We start from the raw sequence: 17,349 nt of genomic DNA, 5'->3' as shown, positions 1-17,349 counted from the left end.
ACTTCCAGCAAAAAACAAAAGAAAAAAGAAAAATGGAGGGAAAAATATCAGTGCAGCAAAGCGTGTTGAAGGTAGCCGGGTACGTGTACAATTCTTCAATTATATCTCCTCCAGACAGATAGAGAGTATTAAGAGCTACGATAAAGTTACCCAGGAGACGTAAAAGCTTGCAGCACCAGGTATTTCCAGGAGGTCTCACATTCAAGTACTGACCAGGTCCTGCCCCGTTTAGCTTCCGAGATCTGACGAGATCGGGCGCGTTCAGGACGGTGTGGCCGCAAGCCGAGATGTCTGGCTGCTTGATGTCTCTTAAAGGCTGGCGGGTATTGACGGAACTTCCAGCAAAAAATAAAAAATAAATAAATAGAAAAATGGAGGGAAAAATATCAGTGCAGGACAGGGTGTTGAAAGTAGCCGGGTACATGTACAATTCTTCAATTATATCTCCTCCAGACTGAATGAGAGTATTAAGAGCTACGCTGAAGTTACCCAGGAGATGTAAAAAGCTTGCAGCACCTGGTATTTCCAGGAGGTCACCCATCCAATTACTGACCAGGCCCTGCCCAGTTTTTCTTCCGAGATCTGACGAGATCTTGCGTCTTCAGGACGGTGTGGCCTCATGCCAAGAGGCCTGGTTGCATGATGTCTCTTAAAGGCTGGCGGGTATCAACGGAACTGCCAGCAAAAAAAAAAAAGAAAAATAGAGGGAAAAATATCAGTGCAGGACAGGGTGTTGAAAGTAGCCGGGTACATGTACAATTCTTCAATTATATCTCCTCCAGACTGAATGAGAGAATTAAGAGCTACGATAAAGTTACCCAGGAGACGTAAAAGCTTGCAGCACCAGGTATTTCCAGGAGGTCTCCCATCCAAGTACTGACCAGGTCCTGCCCCGTTTAGCTTCCGAGATCTTACAAGATCGGGCGTCTTCAGGACGGTGTGGCCTCAAGCCAAGAGGCCTGGCTGCATGATGTCTCTTAAAGGCTGGCGGGTATCAACGGAACTGCCAGCAAAAAAAAAAAAGAAAAATAGAGGGAAAAATATCAGTGCAGGACAGGGTGTTGAAAGTAGCCGGGTACATGTACAATTCTTCAATTATATCTCCTCCAGACTGAATGAGAGAATTAAGAGCTACGATAAAGTTACCCAGGAGACGTAAAAGCTTGCAGCACCAGGTATTTCCAGGAGGTCTCCCATCCAAGTACTGACCAGGTCCTGCCCCGTTTAGTTTCCGAGATCTGACGAGATCGGGCGCGTTCAGGACGGTGTGGCCACAAGCCAAGAGGCCTGGCTGCATGATGTCTCTTAAAGACTGACGGGTATTGACGGAACTTCCAGCAAAAAAAAAATGGATAAAGAAAAATGGAGGGAAAAATATCAGTGCAGCAATGGGTGTTGAAAGTAGCCGGGTACGTGTACAATACTTCAATTATATCTCCTCCAGACAGATAGAGAGTATTAAGAGCTACGATAAAGTTACCCAGGAGACGTAAAAGCTTGCAGCACCAGGTATTTCCAGGAGGTCTCACATTCATGTACCGACCAGGTCCTGCCCCGTTTAGCTTCCGAGATCTGACAAGATAGGGCGCGTTCAGGACGGTGTGGCCGCAAGCCGAGATGTCTGGCTGCATGATGTCTCTTAAAGGCTGGCGGGTATTGACGGAATTTCCAGCAAGAAAAAAAAAAAAAAAAAGAAAAATGGAGGGAAAAATATCAGTGCAGGAAAGGGTGTTGAAAGTAGCCGGGTACGTGTACAATTCTTCAATTATATCTTCTCCAGACAGAAAGAGAGTATTAAGAGCTACGATGAAGTTCCCCAGGAGACGTAAAATGCTGGCAGCACCTGGTATTTCCAGGAGGTCTCACATTTAAGTACTGACCAGGTCCTGCCCCGTTTAGCTTCCGAGATCTGACGAGATCGGGCGCGTTCAAGATGGTGTGGCCGCAAGCCGAGATGCCTGGCTGCATGATGTCTCTTAAAGGCTTGCGGGTATTGACGGAATTTCCAGCAAAAAAAAAAAAAAAAAAATAGAAAAATGGAGGGAAAAATATCAGTGCAGGAAAGGGTGTTGAAAGTAGCCGGGTACGTGTACAATTCTTCAATTATGTCTTCTCCAGACAGAAAGAGAGTATTAAGAGCTACGATGAAGTTCCCCAGGAGACGTTAAAAGCTGGCAGCACCTGGTATTTCCAGGAGATCTCCCATCCAAGTACTGACCAGGCCCTGCCCCGTTTAGTTTCCGAGATCTGACGAGATCGGGCGCGTTCAGGACGGTGTGGCCACAAGCCAAGAGGCCTGGCTGCATGATGTCTCTTAAAGACTGACGGGTATTGACGGAACTTCCAGCAAAAAAAAAATGGATAAAGAAAAATGGAGGGAAAAATATCAGTGCAGCAATGGGTGTTGAAAGTAGCCGGGTACGTGTACAATACTTCAATTACACTCACCTAAAGGATTATTAGGAACACCATACTAATACTGTGTTTGACCCCCTTTCACCTTCAGAAATGCCTTAATTCTACGTGGCATTGATTCAACAAGGTGCTGAAAGCATTCTTTAGAAATGTTGGCCCATATTGATAGGATAGCATCTTGCAGTTGTGGGATGCACATCCAGGGCACGAAGCTCCCGTTCCACCACATCCCAAAGATGCTCTATTGGGTTGAGATCTGGTGACTGTGGGGGCCAGTTTAGTACAGTGAACTCATTGTCATGTTCAAGAAACCAATTTGAAATGATTCGACCTTTGTGACATGGTGCATTATCCTGCTGGAAGTAGCCATCAGAGGATGGGTACATGGTGGTCATAAAGGGATGGACATGGTCAGAAACAATGCTCAGGTAGGCCGTGGCATTTAAACGATGCCCAATTAGCACTAAGGGGCCTAAAGTGTGCCAAGAAAACATCCCCCACACCATTACACCACCACCACCAGCCTGCACAGTGGTAACAAGGCATGATGGATCCATGTTCTCATTCTGTTTACGCCAAATTCTGACTCTACCATCTGAATGTCTCAACAGAAATCGAGACTCATCAGACCAGGCAACATTTTTCCAGTCTTCAACTGTCCAATTTTGGTGAGCTTGTGCAAATTGTAGCCCCTTTTTCCTATTTGTAGTGGAGATGAGTGGTACCCGGTGGGGTCTTCTGCTGTTGTAGTCCATCCACCTCAAGGTTGTACGTGTTGTGGCTTCACAAATGCTTTGCTGCATACCTCGGTTGTAACGAGTGGTTATTTCAGTCAAAGTTGCTCTTCTATCAGCTTGAATCAGTCGGCCCATTCTCCTCTGACCTCTAGCATCAACAAGGCATTTTCGCCCACAGGACTGCCGCATACTGGATGTTTTTCCCTTTTCACACCATTCTTTGTAAACCCTAGAAATGGTTGTGCGTGAAAATCCCAGTAATTGAGCAGATTGTGAAATACTCAGACCGGCCCGTCTGGCACCAACAACCATGCCACGCTCAAAATTGTTTAAATCACCTTTCTTTCCCATTCAGACATTCAGTTTGGAGTTCAGGAGATTGTCTTGACCAGGACCACACCCCTAAATGCATTGAAGCAACTGCCATGTGATTGGTTGGTTAGATAATTGCATTAATGAGAAATTGAACAGGTGTTCCTAATAATCCTTTAGGTGAGTGTATATCTCCTCCAGACAGAAAGAGAGTATTAAGAGCTACGATGAACTCACCTAAAGGATTATTAGGAACACCATTCTAATACTGTGTTTGACCCCCTTTCGCCTTCAGAACTGCTTTAATTCTACGTGGCATTGCTTCAACAAGGTGCTGAAAGCATTCTTTAGAAATGTTGGCCCATATTGATAGGATAGCATCTTGCAGTTGATGGAGATTTGTGGGATGCACATCCAGGGCACGAAGCTCCCGTTCCACCACATCCCAAAGATGCTCTATTGGGTTGAGATCTGGTGACTGTGGGGGCCAGTTTAGTACAGTGAACTCATTGTCATGTTCAAGAAACCAATTTGAAATGATTTGACCTTTGTGACATGGTGCATTATCCTGCTGGAAGTAGCCATCAGAGGATGGGTACATGGTGGTCAAAAAGGGATGGACATGGTCAGAAACAATGCTCAGGTAGGCCGTAGCATTTAAACGATGCCCAATTGGCACTAAGGGGCCTAAAGTGTGCCAAGAAGACATCCCCCACACCATTACACCACCACCACCAGCCTGCACAGTGGTAACAAGACATGATGGATCCATGTTCTCATTCTGTTTACGCCAAATTCTGACTCTACCATCTGAATGTCTCACCTCTTTTTCCTATTTGTAGTGGAGATGAGTGGTACCCGGTGGGGTCTTCTGCTGTTGTAGCCCATCCGCCTCAAGGTTGTACGTGTTGTGGCTTCACAAATGCTTTGCTGCATACCTTGTTTGTAACGAGTGGTTATTTCAGTCAAAGTTGCTCTTCTATCAGCTTGAATCAGTCGGCCCACTCTCCTCTGACCTCTAGCATCAACAAGGCATTTTCGCCCACAGGACTGCCGCATACTGGATGTTTTTCCCTTTTCACACCATTCTTTGTAAACCCTAGAAATGGTTGTGCGTGAAAATCCCAGTAACTGAGCAGATTGTGAAATACTCAGACCGGCCCGTCTGGCACCAACAACCATGCCACGCTCAAAATTGCTTAAATCACCTTTCATTCCCATTCAGACATTCAGTTTGGAGTTCAGGAGATTGTCTTGACCAGGACCACACCCCTAAATGCATTGAAGCAACTGCCATGTGATTGGTTGATTAGATAATTGCATTAATGAGAAATTGAACAGGTGTTCCTAATAATCCTTTAGGTGAGTGTATATGTATGTATGTGTATGTATGTCCAATTGCTTTGACAATACAAATGAAATGAATTGAGAGAGAGAGAGAGAGAGAGAGAGAGAGGAATATGAGCTCCTAAAAAACATTTGTTTTTATACATAAGCGGATTTAATTAGTGATTTACAAATGAATATATAGCACTATAAACATACACAGAAGACATGGAATAGAAATTCAGAAGAAAAAGTATTCAAAAAATAATAATTTTAAGAGAAACACAAAAAGAAGAAAGCAGAGAGACAGTTCAGGAAGAAAAGTCAGAAAAGAAAATCTGAAGACAAGAATTGGAGGTAAGACCTTTCACCTATAGAGACAAATAATTAAACAAAACAATATGTATTAATAAAATAAATAAGCATTCTCAGTAGTTGACTCAGCCAATGAAAATGCAGAGCTCCGATTTGAATAGAGTGACAGTAGGAGAGAGCCCAACTGCCACTGAGACTGATACAAATCTATCGAACAGCAGTCTGACTGCAGAGCTGCCTTTTGAAATCCGATACCCTGAAGAAATTCGCTCTGCACAGGCTAAGAAGGACTACAAACAAGCTGTGATGAGAGCATCTCCTTAGACCCTCATCCTAGACTACACCGGTAAAGGAGAAAACAGGGTCAAGAACAATCTACTGTTCTACACCGCCTTTCACAAAACCCTGTGCCAGACATACCCCAATAACAACAAGAGGGGCATTAGCAGAGGCAGGCAGATCTCAGTGCTGGTAGAGAAAGACACAGACAGTGTGATGCTCACTTTTAATGTATACCACAACGGGACCATCATGGTGCAGGGCAGCGAGAGCAGCCTGGACCAATTAGCTCTCGGCTTCCACACCTCAAAGCAGCAGACTGAGGTAGAGAAACAAGAGCCAGAGCCGGCCACCCTGCAGTCTGCCCCCAGCCACACGGAGCCAGACAGTGCCCCATCTCCCACAGACTGCCCCCCTGTCTCCCCAAAACTCTCCAGCAACATTAAAACACTAAAGGAATGCCTATCAGTGCTGGAGCTGGAGTTTGCGGAGTTCAGGGAGCAGACCTTGAGCACCCTGGCCCAGACCTCCTTGTGCGATCAGCTCCGGGATGAGATGCACAGACTAAAGATGCAGCACAAGGCTGAGATCCATGAGCTGAGAGCAGCAGTGAGAGACCTGGAGGAGCAGAGCCAAACCCTGAGGACGGAGCTGCGCAGAGCGAGGGAGGAGCTGACCAGGACACCCCAGCACAGCCAGCTAAGGAGCCTGCAGAGCCAGCTGGAGGAGCTAAGAGAGGAGCTACACATCACTGGAGCACAGAGACTGCACTGCACTGACCCCACAACACCTCCAACCCCTGACGCACCCACTGATCCACCCACACTCCCCACCACTCCTGACACACCCACTATCACCAGACCTGCCACTAATACACAACCCCCTGAAACGCCACTCCCCCAAAACACACCCGCTGCCCCCACCACTCCCGACGCAAACCCGGAGTGGCAGGTCAACGCAGAGGTGGTCATTCTGAGCGAATCCAATGGGAAGTTCCTGGTTGAGAGGCGCCTCTTCCCTGGGCGAAAAGTGAAAAAGCTTTGGTGCTCCACAGCACAGAGAGCCCTGGAGCTGCTCTCCAAGAGGAGGCTTTGCCAAGTCAAACACATCCTCATCCACACCGGCACTAACGACCTGAGTGCCCGCAGGGGCGATGTGGCCTCAGCCCTGAGACAGGTAGCAACGAAAGCCACAGAGGAATTCCCAACTGCCAAAATTTCCATCTCCACACTGCTGCCCCACACAGACGTGCCCCTGCACATCATCCAGGCCATCAACGCAGAAGTGTCCCGAAGATGTGCCCTCCTCCCCAACGTCCACCTGGCACACCACTGAGACATCCAGCCACATCACCTGTATGACCACGTCCACCTCAACAAGACGGGTGTGAGGATCATCTCAAAGGTCCTCAAGGACACAACCCTGGGCCGAAACCCCACACACCCCCACCTCGAGACCAGGAGCAAACCCCCCAGCCCCCGGCCACATCCCCAGCCACCGGCTCCACCCCAGCCCCAGCCCCTGAGACCCCGCGGCCCCATTCCCCACCCCCCCATCCCCAGAGGGCCCGTCCAGCACAGCAGAGCGGACAGCCGGGGACCAGCACAGCCACACAGCCACGCAGCAGCGGCTTCCAGAGCCTGGAGGCCCGATGCTGCCCAGCTGGCCCAGATAAGGCAACTCCTCAGTGTCATCTGTACCACACTGCTGAGTTAACTGAGCCTCAACACACATATATATGGTTGTGGAGATGGAGAGTAAGAAAAAATGTGATTTAATTATTCTGATATTTTGATGCAAAGATAAAATCTTTGAGTGATTATTATGTATATCCATATATAATTATTAATAGTAATATAATATCAGTTGTAGACCACAAATTAAACTTTCTTATGTAGAAGAGACAAGTATAATAAAATATATTAACATGTCCTTTAAAATAAGCAGTTGGAATATGCAGGGTTTACGCTCCTCAACTTTTGGAATAAAGAGCACAGGCCCTGAACTGATCAACACTGTAAATAGTTCAGATGTTTTCATTCTTGTAGAGACTTGGTGCTGTGCAGATATGTCTATACACTGGATGGATACAATGGATACAGGGAGCTGATTGTGCCCTCCTATAAAAAACCCAAAGTCAGGTGTGGCAGGGCCTCGTGGGGGATTATCGTGTGGTACAGGGAGGAGCTCCGAGCAGCCCTATGCCCAGTACAGAGAGGAGACACACACCTGTGGATGAAAATCAGAAAAGACACCCTACAAAATAACACAGATATATACCTATGTGCAATTTATATGCCACCCGCAGACTCCCCCTACTATAATGAGGAAGGCTTTCATGAGCTTCAAAACGAAATCTGCCACTTCCAGACCCTGGGCTCTGTACTGCTGTGTGGCGATCTCAATGCCAGGACTGGCAGAGAGATGGACTACATCAATACAGAGGGGAACACACACCTGTTCGGAGACTCCCCGCTGTGCCACACACACACCTCCACACTGACACAGCCACGACAGCGTGGTAAACAAGAGCAGGAAGCAGGTAGTGCGCCTATGTAAAAGCCTGGGTCTATATATCATCAATGGCAGGACCAGGGGGTACTCTCTGGGGAGATTCACATACTGCTCGGCTCTGGGCAGCAGTGTGGTGGACTACGCCATAACTGACCTGGACCCACAAGCCAACAATGCGTTTATAGTCAGACAACAATCTCCACTATCAGACCACAGCCAAATAACACTTTACCTAAAAAGATCAGCGCAGCCACAAGTCAGAGCCAAACTTCCCACAAAACTGGTCTCCCTGCCACCCAGTTAGAGATGGTCAGAGCCCAGCACAGAGAACTACACAAGAGCCCTGAATAGTGATGAGATTGAAAACATGTTAGACAGATATCAATCCTCACACTATCAAATAAACCAAAACGGAATAAACTCAGCCACCAAAACACTGAATGAAATATTTGAGAGACTGGCTTTAAAATCAAACATTAAAACAATTAAAAACCAAAATATGAAATCGTCTAAAAGAAAAAAAGAACAGTGGTGTGACCAGGAGTGTGAAACTTCTAGGAAACACCTGAGACATCTCTCCAACACTAAACACAGAGAGCCCGACAACCAGGAGGCTCGCCTCAGCTACTGCCAGGCCCTGCGGCACTACAAGCAACTCCTCAGTAAGAAAAAAGACCACTATATGGGCAGAATAAATACCCCAAAAACAAAAAATGAAATACCAATTCAAAATGGAGAAATCTGGAAAACACACTTTGAAAAACTTTACCAAAATGTTGAAAACAATCCAAAGCCAGAACAGGTTAAAATATTAAAAAACCTAAATAAATTGGAAGAAATCATTAAGAATAACCAAAATCCCTTAGATAACCCATTTACAATACAGGAACTAAAACATCAACTCAAAATCCTCAAACCCAGGAAAGCCAGCAGCCCCGACAGCATCAGCCCTGAGATGCTGAAGCACAGCAGCCCGCAGCTGCAGGAGGCTCTGCTCAAACTCTTTAACCTGGTGCTGAGAGCCGGGTGTTTCCCTGAGGTCGGGAATCAAGGATTGATCACCCCGATTTTTAAAAGTGGAGACAAATTAGACCCCAATAACTACTGGGGCAGCTGTGTGAGCAGTAACCTGGGGAAGGTGTTCTGCAGTATCATCAACGCCCAGATACTGGCCTTCCTTACCAAGCACAGTGTCCTGAATAAGAGTCAGATTGGCTTCCTACCAAAACACAGCACAACCGATCATATTTACACTCTACACACCCTCATAAATAAATATACCCAAAACAATAAAGGAAAAATATTTGCCTGTTTTGTAGACTTTAGAAAGGCATTTGACTCAATCTGGCACAAGGGATTATTTTATAAACTTCTACAGAGTGGTGTAGGGGGTAAAGTTTATGACATCATTAAATCAATGTATTCTGAAAACAAATGCGGAGTTCAAATTGGCAACTCAAGAACAGAGTTCTTCACTCAGGGGCGGGGAGTGAGACAGGGCTGCAGTCTGAGTCCAACACTGTTCAACATCTACATCATCGAGTTGGCCACAGTGTTGGAGCAGTCTGACGCCCGCAGCCTAACTCTCCATGACACAGAGATCAAGTTCCTGCTCTACGCAGACGACCTGGTGCTGCTGTCGCCCACAGAGCAGGGGCTTCAGCAGAACCTGGCGCTGCTAGAGCAGTACTGTCAGAAATGGGCCCTGGCAGTCAATCTGGACAAGACCAGAGTTATGGTTTTCCAGAAAAAAGCCCCATCTCAGGGAAACAGGTACCGCTTCACTCTGGGCAGCACTGGATTAGAGCACTGCACCAGATACAACTACCTTGGCCTGACCATCAGTGCGTCAGGGAGCTTCAGCCTGGCTATAAACGCATTAAAAGACAAGGCACGCCGGGCATTTTATGCCATAAAGACACAATTTGGGAAAACAACAATACCAATAACTATTTGGATTAAAATATTAAACTCCATCATCCAACCAATCCTGCTATATGGGAGCGAAGTGTGGGGTCCCCTCATGAACCTCAATAACAACAATTGGGACAAAAGCCCCATGGAAATATTCCACCTAGAATTTAATAAAAACATCTTACACGTACACAGAAACGCCCCCACGGCTCACAGAGCCCGAACACACAATGACCAAAACAACAACAATTGGGAAAATTGACATGTACCTGAAAAGCAAATACACAAAAGATTAGAGACACGAATTAGAATTACAAAACAAATTGGAATGCTACCGGGCCCTGAATAGAAACATTACATTGGCTGAATACTTAAAAATCCAAAATATAAAAGAGAGACAAAATCTAACTAAATACAGGCTCAGTGACCACAGCCTCGCCATTGAAAAAGGCCGCTACAGAAAATTCTGGGTTGCCAGAGAAGAGCGGCTGTGCAGCCAGTGTGACCTAGGGGAGGTCGAAACACAGGCGCATTTCCTGCTGTCCTGCCCTAAATACACAAAAATCAGGGAGACATACTTTAAAATATTAAAAATGCATATCCCTGAGTTCAGCATGATCCCCGATTGCTGCAAACTCCCCGTCCTGCTGGGAGAGGAGGAGCGCACTGCCTTCTTAGCAGCGCAATATGTATCCACCTGCCACAGCCTGCGAGACAGTGTGTAGACACCAGCCTGTGGCACTCCATTTGCAAAACAAAATAAAAACAGTGATTTTTCTGATGTCATGACACAAATTTTGATACAAACAACAAATATGGTTTATATCCTACTTAATTTTATTTCAATGTGTACTATATTTGTTCCACTGAATCTTGTATTGCAATGTTTTGTCTTGATTGATAGAACATTTGTATCTGCTTTGGCAATATTGTGATAGATCATGCCAATAAAGCACCTTTGAATTGAATTGAAATGAATTGACAGACAGACAGACACACGCACACACACACACACACACACACACAGAGCCAGCCAGCCAGACAGCCAGCCAGCTCAGCCATGACATCACGAGCCTCTCTCAGCTGACTGCTATGACATCACAGAGCACATACATTCCGTTGCTTGCCGTCTGTCAACCACTCAGTCACTGCCAGCCAGACTGGCTGGCTGGCTGGATGGGGGGGCTGCTTGCTGCTGCTGCGTATCTTAGCAAGCTAATTTGCCTGACCGGCCTTCCTACTCCTATTCCCAAATGCCCACCTAAGCCCGATCTACTGTTCACCTGGATCACAGCTCCGCCCCAACAAGGCAGATCCTCCCAAAAATGGTACAAACTGATCCACGTTCCCCTCCACGGAAAGCTTTAGCCCAAAATAAGGGACACATTCTGTAACAACATAACGAATGCCCACCCAACCTGTGACAAAACTGAGAAAAAAGAAAAACGCTCAGTCCTCCTGGTGGAGGGACACACAGCCACCCTGGCTGCCCAATATGTCAGCGCCTACCACAGCCTGAGGGACACAGTGACACACGAGCACCGGCTGTAAATATAATGTAAATACTCGTTTGTAATGCATGTCATTGTATTTCAAAAAGGAATCTGGAAATAGTAAACCTATTTTCTTTATTTGAATGTATTAAAGATCACATTTTATTACATTTTCTTTTTCTGTACTTCATTACATTATATTGAGATTCATAATTCTATTATTTATTTTCCGTATGTATGTATGTATGTATTGTGACAAACCAAGGGGCAGGGTCATACATGGCAGATATGTCAGGCCAGGTCTGCTGCAAGGTGTGTACTCTAGGGTAGAATACCGACCCTAGGCAACTACACTCCCCAGAAACCCTCAGGCAGCCATTCTAGCACCTAATGTGGTCACTTGGTGTTACTTCCTCAATTATTCACCAGGTATATAAGGCAGGCCTGAGAGAGAGAGAAGTGAGAGACAATAGGGTGAGTTATCTGGAAAACAGAGGTAGCTCATAAGGAGAAAGCCAAGACTTATTTATTCCAGACTTTGTTTAAAATAGAATGATTATGTAAGATTAGTTACAACTCCAGTGTGAGTTAGGTTTTGTTTTCAGATTTGTTTTGTTTGAAGTAAACATACAGGCACAGCCCTGTATTTGCAACCTCCTCCCTGGGTCATGACTGGTTTTTACTCCTAAGAAGATCACAGAGAAGACCCGCACATGTGTACAGCCAAGGCGTTTTGTCACATTTGGTGTAGAATGCGGGCAGCACCTCATGAAACCCAGACTGGCTGAGTGAATTTTTTTATCCCAAAAAAAAAAAAACTACAGGCTGTAATAGCCCAACAGGAAGCGACCAGGGTGCAGCAGGTGGCTCACCAGGATGCTATGCGGATGCATCAGGAAGCACAGCAGGTCCAGCATGATACAAATAAAATGTTTAGAGAAGAGCAGGAAAAGGTGACTAAAGAGCTGAAAGAGAGTGTTGAAGCACTTGCAACCAGGATTGGGCCACAGGGGGCTGCAACCCATTCCACTCCCCGCACCAATCACTTTCTGCAGAAAATGACAAAACAGGACGATGTTGAGGCCTTCCTTATGACCTTTGAGAGGACAGCGGAAAGAGGGATGGCCAAAAGATTCCTGGGAAGGGCTTGTGGCACCTTATCTGGCAGGGGATGCACAGAAAGCGTACTTTGATCTGGAGCTGAAGGACGCCCAGGACTATGATAAATTGAAAGCGGAGATAATGACCCGATTGGGCGTGACCACCGCAGTGAGGGCACATCGGTTTCAGCAGTGGGCCTACCAACCAGGACAACCAATCCGAACGCAGATGTTTGATATGATCCATCTGGCCAGGAAATGGCTACAGCCAGAGGTCCATTCATCAGCCGAGGTGGTGGAGGCCATAGTCCTTGACAACTACCAACGCTGTTTGCCCAAGGACGTTCGACGCTGGGTTGGCCAGAATGAGGTGCTGTCCGCTGACACCTTGGTGGCCATTGTAGAGCGGTTCTATACAGCCGGAGCAGCAGAGCATGTACCGGAGGTTAAAAACTCGTTCCCCAGGCCATGACGAACCAGCGGACCGGGTAAGATGGTTCCAAAGTACTCTGGGAAACATGACGCGCTGGGTTGGAAGAAAAGAGCAAGACTGGGGGGGGCAAAGGTGGGGCCTAAAGCCGAGACTAAGGGTTATAGGGGGTCACCATCACAACCAATTGTCTGCTACAATTGTGACAAAGTAGGACATATTGCGGCCCACTGCCCAGGTAGAGAGGAACCAATGCAATGTAATGTGTGTGATATGGGGAAAGAGAAACCGGTATTTTATGCCTGCCCTGTTGGGACGGATGTTTTCATAGGCGGAGTACCTAATCCAAAACACATGTGTACAGTGATAGTCGATGAGAAAGAAGTGGCTGCTCTACTCGACTCTGGCAGTATGGTTACACTGGTCACAGAAAAATTAGTAGCGACCAACAAGCTGGATAGACATCAGGAGCTCAGTATCACATGCACACATGGTGACACACGCCCCTATCCCACAGCCCTTGTAAACATACAGACAGAGGCCGGGAAACTAGATTACGAAGTCGGTGTGGTACCCAACATGCCATATGATGTGATACTGGGACGATATTTTCCTAATTTTGGAAAACTAGATAGAAAACATAGTAAATTGGAAATGCTCACTGAAAACTGTAAGCCAGAAGTTGCCTCGATCCCACAACTAGAGCTAAAAGTAGACCTGGTTCCAGTTGAGTCGACAGTGAAGGTTTTGGTTGGGGAAAATTAAACTGAAAACATAGGGGTGGAATGTAGTGACGTAGATGACCCTATGGAGGGTGAGGAACCCAGCACTAGCAGGGTGGGTGAGAATCCATTCATAGAGACCCCTGAAGCTGACAATGTAGAAGTGTCAGTGTTAGAGGGACTCCCCACTGATTTTGGCAGCGCACAGGTGCGAGATCTCACTCTACACTATGCTAAAGAAAATGTGAAGGTAGTAAATGGGACCCCTATGACTACTGCAGACCCGCCAACAGCTTATCCTTATTTTATGGTAAAAAATGACCTATTGTACCGTGTAAATAAGATAGGGGTGGACATTGTGGAGCAATTGCTAGTTCCCACCCCATTCAGACGAACAGTTCTCAATCTGGCACATGGGCATATCCTGGGGGGACATCTGGGGATGGACAAAACCAAGGATAGACTCCTGAGGAGGTTTTACTGGCCAGGCGTACATGCAGACGTGACAGAACATTGTAGCTCATGTCCTGAATGTCAACTACATGCTCCTAAACCAGCCTTCAGAAGCCCATCATAGAGACCCCCTTTGCTAGGATAGCTATGGATGTGGTGGGACCTCTCCCGAAATCAGCCAGAGGGCATCAGTATATACTGGTTATTTTGGATTATGCCACCAGGTACACAGAAGCCATTCCACTGCGGACCATGGCTTCAAAAGGTATTGCAAAAGAGCTAATGTTGATGTGTAGTAGGGTGGGGATACCGAGGGAGATATTAACAGATCAGGGCACACCCTTTATGTCTAAGGTTATGACCGATCTGTGTAAATTGTTGCAGGTTAAGCAGTTGAGAACATCAGTCTACCACCCACAAACAGATGGGTTGGTTGAGAGATTTAATAGGACCCTGAAGTCCATGCTAAGAAAGGTAATCGATAAGGATGGGAAAAATTGGGAATTCATGCTGCCCTACTTGATGTCTGCCATTAGGGAAGTCCCACAGGCTTCCCTGGGCTTTTCGCCTTTTGAACTGTTATATGGGAGGCACCCCAGGGGGATATTAGACATAGCCCGTGAAACGTGGGAACACGAGTCCACTCCTTTCCGGAGTGTAGTCGAGCACATCAATGCTATGCAAGAGAGAATAGCCACAGTCACTCCCATTGTGAGAGAGCACCTAAGGCAGGCACAGGAACACCAACAATTCGCCTATAATCGTCAGGCTACACTGAGGGTGTTCCAGCCTGGTGATAGGGTGTTGGTGTTGGTTCCCACTGTAGAATGTAAATTTCTGGCTACGTGGATGGGACCTTATGAGATTATAGAGCGAATACGGGAAGTGAACTATAAGGTTCAGCAACCCGGCCGCCGACCCCCAGAACAAATATATCATGTCAACTTAATAAAAGCCTGGAAGGACAGGGAAGTGTTGATGTTGACTTACCCCCCTCAGCCACTAGGGACACCGAAGGTGAATATTGCAGCTGCCTTGTCACCTGACCAGTTGAAGGAGGTGAACGACTTGATAATACGTAATAGGGAAGTTTTCTCAGGCATACCGGGGCGTACCCATTTAGTCTCTCACAACATTGTGTCTCTCCCAGGAAAGAAGGTAAATATGAGGCCTTACAGGGTACCAGAAGCTCGCAGGAACACTATTAGAAATGAGGTTAAGGAAATGCTGGAGGCAGGGGTTATTGAAGAATCCCACAGTGAGTGGTCCAGCCCTATAGTCATGGTTTCCAAACCTGATGGCTCCTGGAGATTCTGTAATGATTTTAGAAAGGTTAATGAAATTTCAAAGTTTGATGCATACCCAATGCCCCGAGTAGATGAATTGTTAGAGAATATTGGGAATGCTCGCTATATTTCAACTATTGACTTAGCCAAGGGCTACTGGCAGATTCCCTTGACCCCGGGTGCCAAAGAAAAAACAGCCTTTGCAACCCCAGATGGTCTGTTTCACTACACAGTGATGCCCTTTGGCCTGCATGGTGCTCCTGCCACCTTTCAAAGGTTGATGGACCACATACTTAGACCACACAGGACGTATGCGGCAGCATATTTAGATGATGTGGTCATTCACAGTCCAGATTGGGAATCACATTTGTCTCAGCTCCAAGCGGTATTGGATTCAATACATGCAGCAGGCCTGATGGCTAATCCAACCAAATGCAATTTGGGGTTGGAAGAGGCCAAATACTTGGGCTATACAGTAGGGAGGGGTATGGTGAAACCCCAAATATCCAAGGTTGAAGCCATAAACTCTTGGCCTAGGCCTGTCAATAAAAAGCAGGTTAGGGCATTTTTAGGGTTAACTGGGTATTACCGGAGGTTTATTCCCAACTATGCTACCTTAGCGGCCCCTCTGACTGATATGACTAAGGCTACAGAACCCAATATGGTTAGATGGGGTGATACAGCAAACCGGGCTTTCCGGAGCCTACAGGAGGCGCTCTGCCGCAACCCCGTTTTAATGGTACCTGACTTTCAGAAAGAATTTATAGTCCAGACGGACGCCTCTGAGGTGGGGATCGGAGTGGTTTTGTCCCAAAGAATGGGTGATCACGAACACCCGGTGTTGTTCCTTAGCAGAAAGTTGGAATCCAATGAAATAAATTATTTGGTAGTTGAAGAAGAATGTTTGGCAGTGAAGTGGGCTTTGGACAGTCTTCGATACTATTTGTTGGGCAGGCACTTCACCCTGATCACTGACCATGCCCCCCTCACTTGGATGCATCGTTCGAAAGACAGGAATGCCCGTGTGATGAGGTGGTTTTTGAGTCTCCAACATTTTCATTTCACCCTGCAGCACAGGCCAGGGAAGGCCATGGGGAATGTTGATGGGCTGTCCCGGGTGCATCCTTTTTTGCGGCTGTCGCTCGACCTATGGGGTCGCAGCTGGGGGGGAGGATGTGGGACAAACCAAGGGGCAGGGTCATACATGGCAGACATGTCAGGCCAGGTCTGCTGCAAGGTCTGCACTCTAGGGAAGAAAACCGACCCTAGACAACTACACTCCCCAGAAACCCTCAGGCAGCCTAATGTGGTCACTTGGTGCTACTTCCTCAATTATTCACCAAGTATATAAGGCGGAAAGATAGAGTCAAGCTAGAAGGTCAGGCCAGAAGCTAGTTTGATTTCTGTTTGTTATTTACGATGATAACCTTGGAAACAATGTCAAACGGTATGACCTACGTGCCTGTTCCCTAAAACCATGTGTAGACCTATGGACTCTGTTCTATAATGATATATGTTCTGCTTAGTTAGCCTTTAAGATAACATAGTAATGACTTTCTAGCATGTATGCATGTATGTATGTCCAATTGCTTTGACAATACAAATGAATTGAATTGAGAGGGAGAGAGAGAGAGAGAGAGAGAGAGAGAGAGAGAGAGAGACAGACAGACTGAAAAACAGACAAACAGACACACACACACACACACAGACATACACACACACACACAGAGCCAGCCAGCCAGCCAGCTCAGCGATGACATCACGAGCCTCTCTCAGCTGACTGCTATGACATCACAGAGCACGTACATTCCGTTGCTTGCCGTCTGACAACCACTCAGTCACCGCCAGCCAGACTGGCTGGCTGGCTGGATGTGGGGGATGCTTGCTGCTGCTGCGTACCTTAGCAAGCTTATTTGCTTGACCGGCCTTCCAACTCCTCTGCCCACATGCCCACCTATGCCCGATCTGCTGTTCACCTGGTCACAGCTCCGCCCCAACAAGGCAGATTCTCCCAAAAATGGTACAAACTGATCCACGTTCCCCTCCACGGAAA

At 46.7% G+C, this 17,349-nt stretch overlaps 1 non-coding gene and 6 pseudogenes across 1 annotated transcript; all 7 read right to left on the bottom strand.

The window, feature by feature from the left end:
• Nucleotides 1-164: 164 nt before the first annotated feature.
• On the bottom strand, nucleotides 165-283 carry LOC136744176 (uncharacterized; annotated as a pseudogene).
• A 221-nt stretch (nucleotides 284-504) lies between these two features.
• Nucleotides 505-623, bottom strand: LOC136744386 (uncharacterized; annotated as a pseudogene).
• Nucleotides 624-832: 209 nt separating this feature from the next.
• Nucleotides 833-951, bottom strand: LOC136744267 (uncharacterized; annotated as a pseudogene).
• A 209-nt stretch (nucleotides 952-1,160) lies between these two features.
• On the bottom strand, nucleotides 1,161-1,279 carry LOC136744137 (5S ribosomal RNA). The gene has a single exon (XR_010815939.1). It is a non-coding gene; the product is annotated as a 5S ribosomal RNA (ribosomal RNA).
• Nucleotides 1,280-1,494: 215 nt separating this feature from the next.
• Nucleotides 1,495-1,613, bottom strand: LOC136744408 (uncharacterized; annotated as a pseudogene).
• A 218-nt stretch (nucleotides 1,614-1,831) lies between these two features.
• Nucleotides 1,832-1,950, bottom strand: LOC136744288 (uncharacterized; annotated as a pseudogene).
• A 219-nt stretch (nucleotides 1,951-2,169) lies between these two features.
• Nucleotides 2,170-2,288, bottom strand: LOC136744211 (uncharacterized; annotated as a pseudogene).
• Nucleotides 2,289-17,349: the final 15,061 nt, after the last annotated feature.

This window comes from Amia ocellicauda, unplaced genomic scaffold, assembly GCF_036373705.1.
Source record: "Amia ocellicauda isolate fAmiCal2 unplaced genomic scaffold, fAmiCal2.hap1 HAP1_SCAFFOLD_83, whole genome shotgun sequence".
Taxonomy (NCBI): Eukaryota; Metazoa; Chordata; class Actinopteri; order Amiiformes; family Amiidae; genus Amia; species Amia ocellicauda.
Note: the sequence above shows the minus strand (reverse complement) of the source record. Positions and strands in the feature narration are given on the sequence as shown.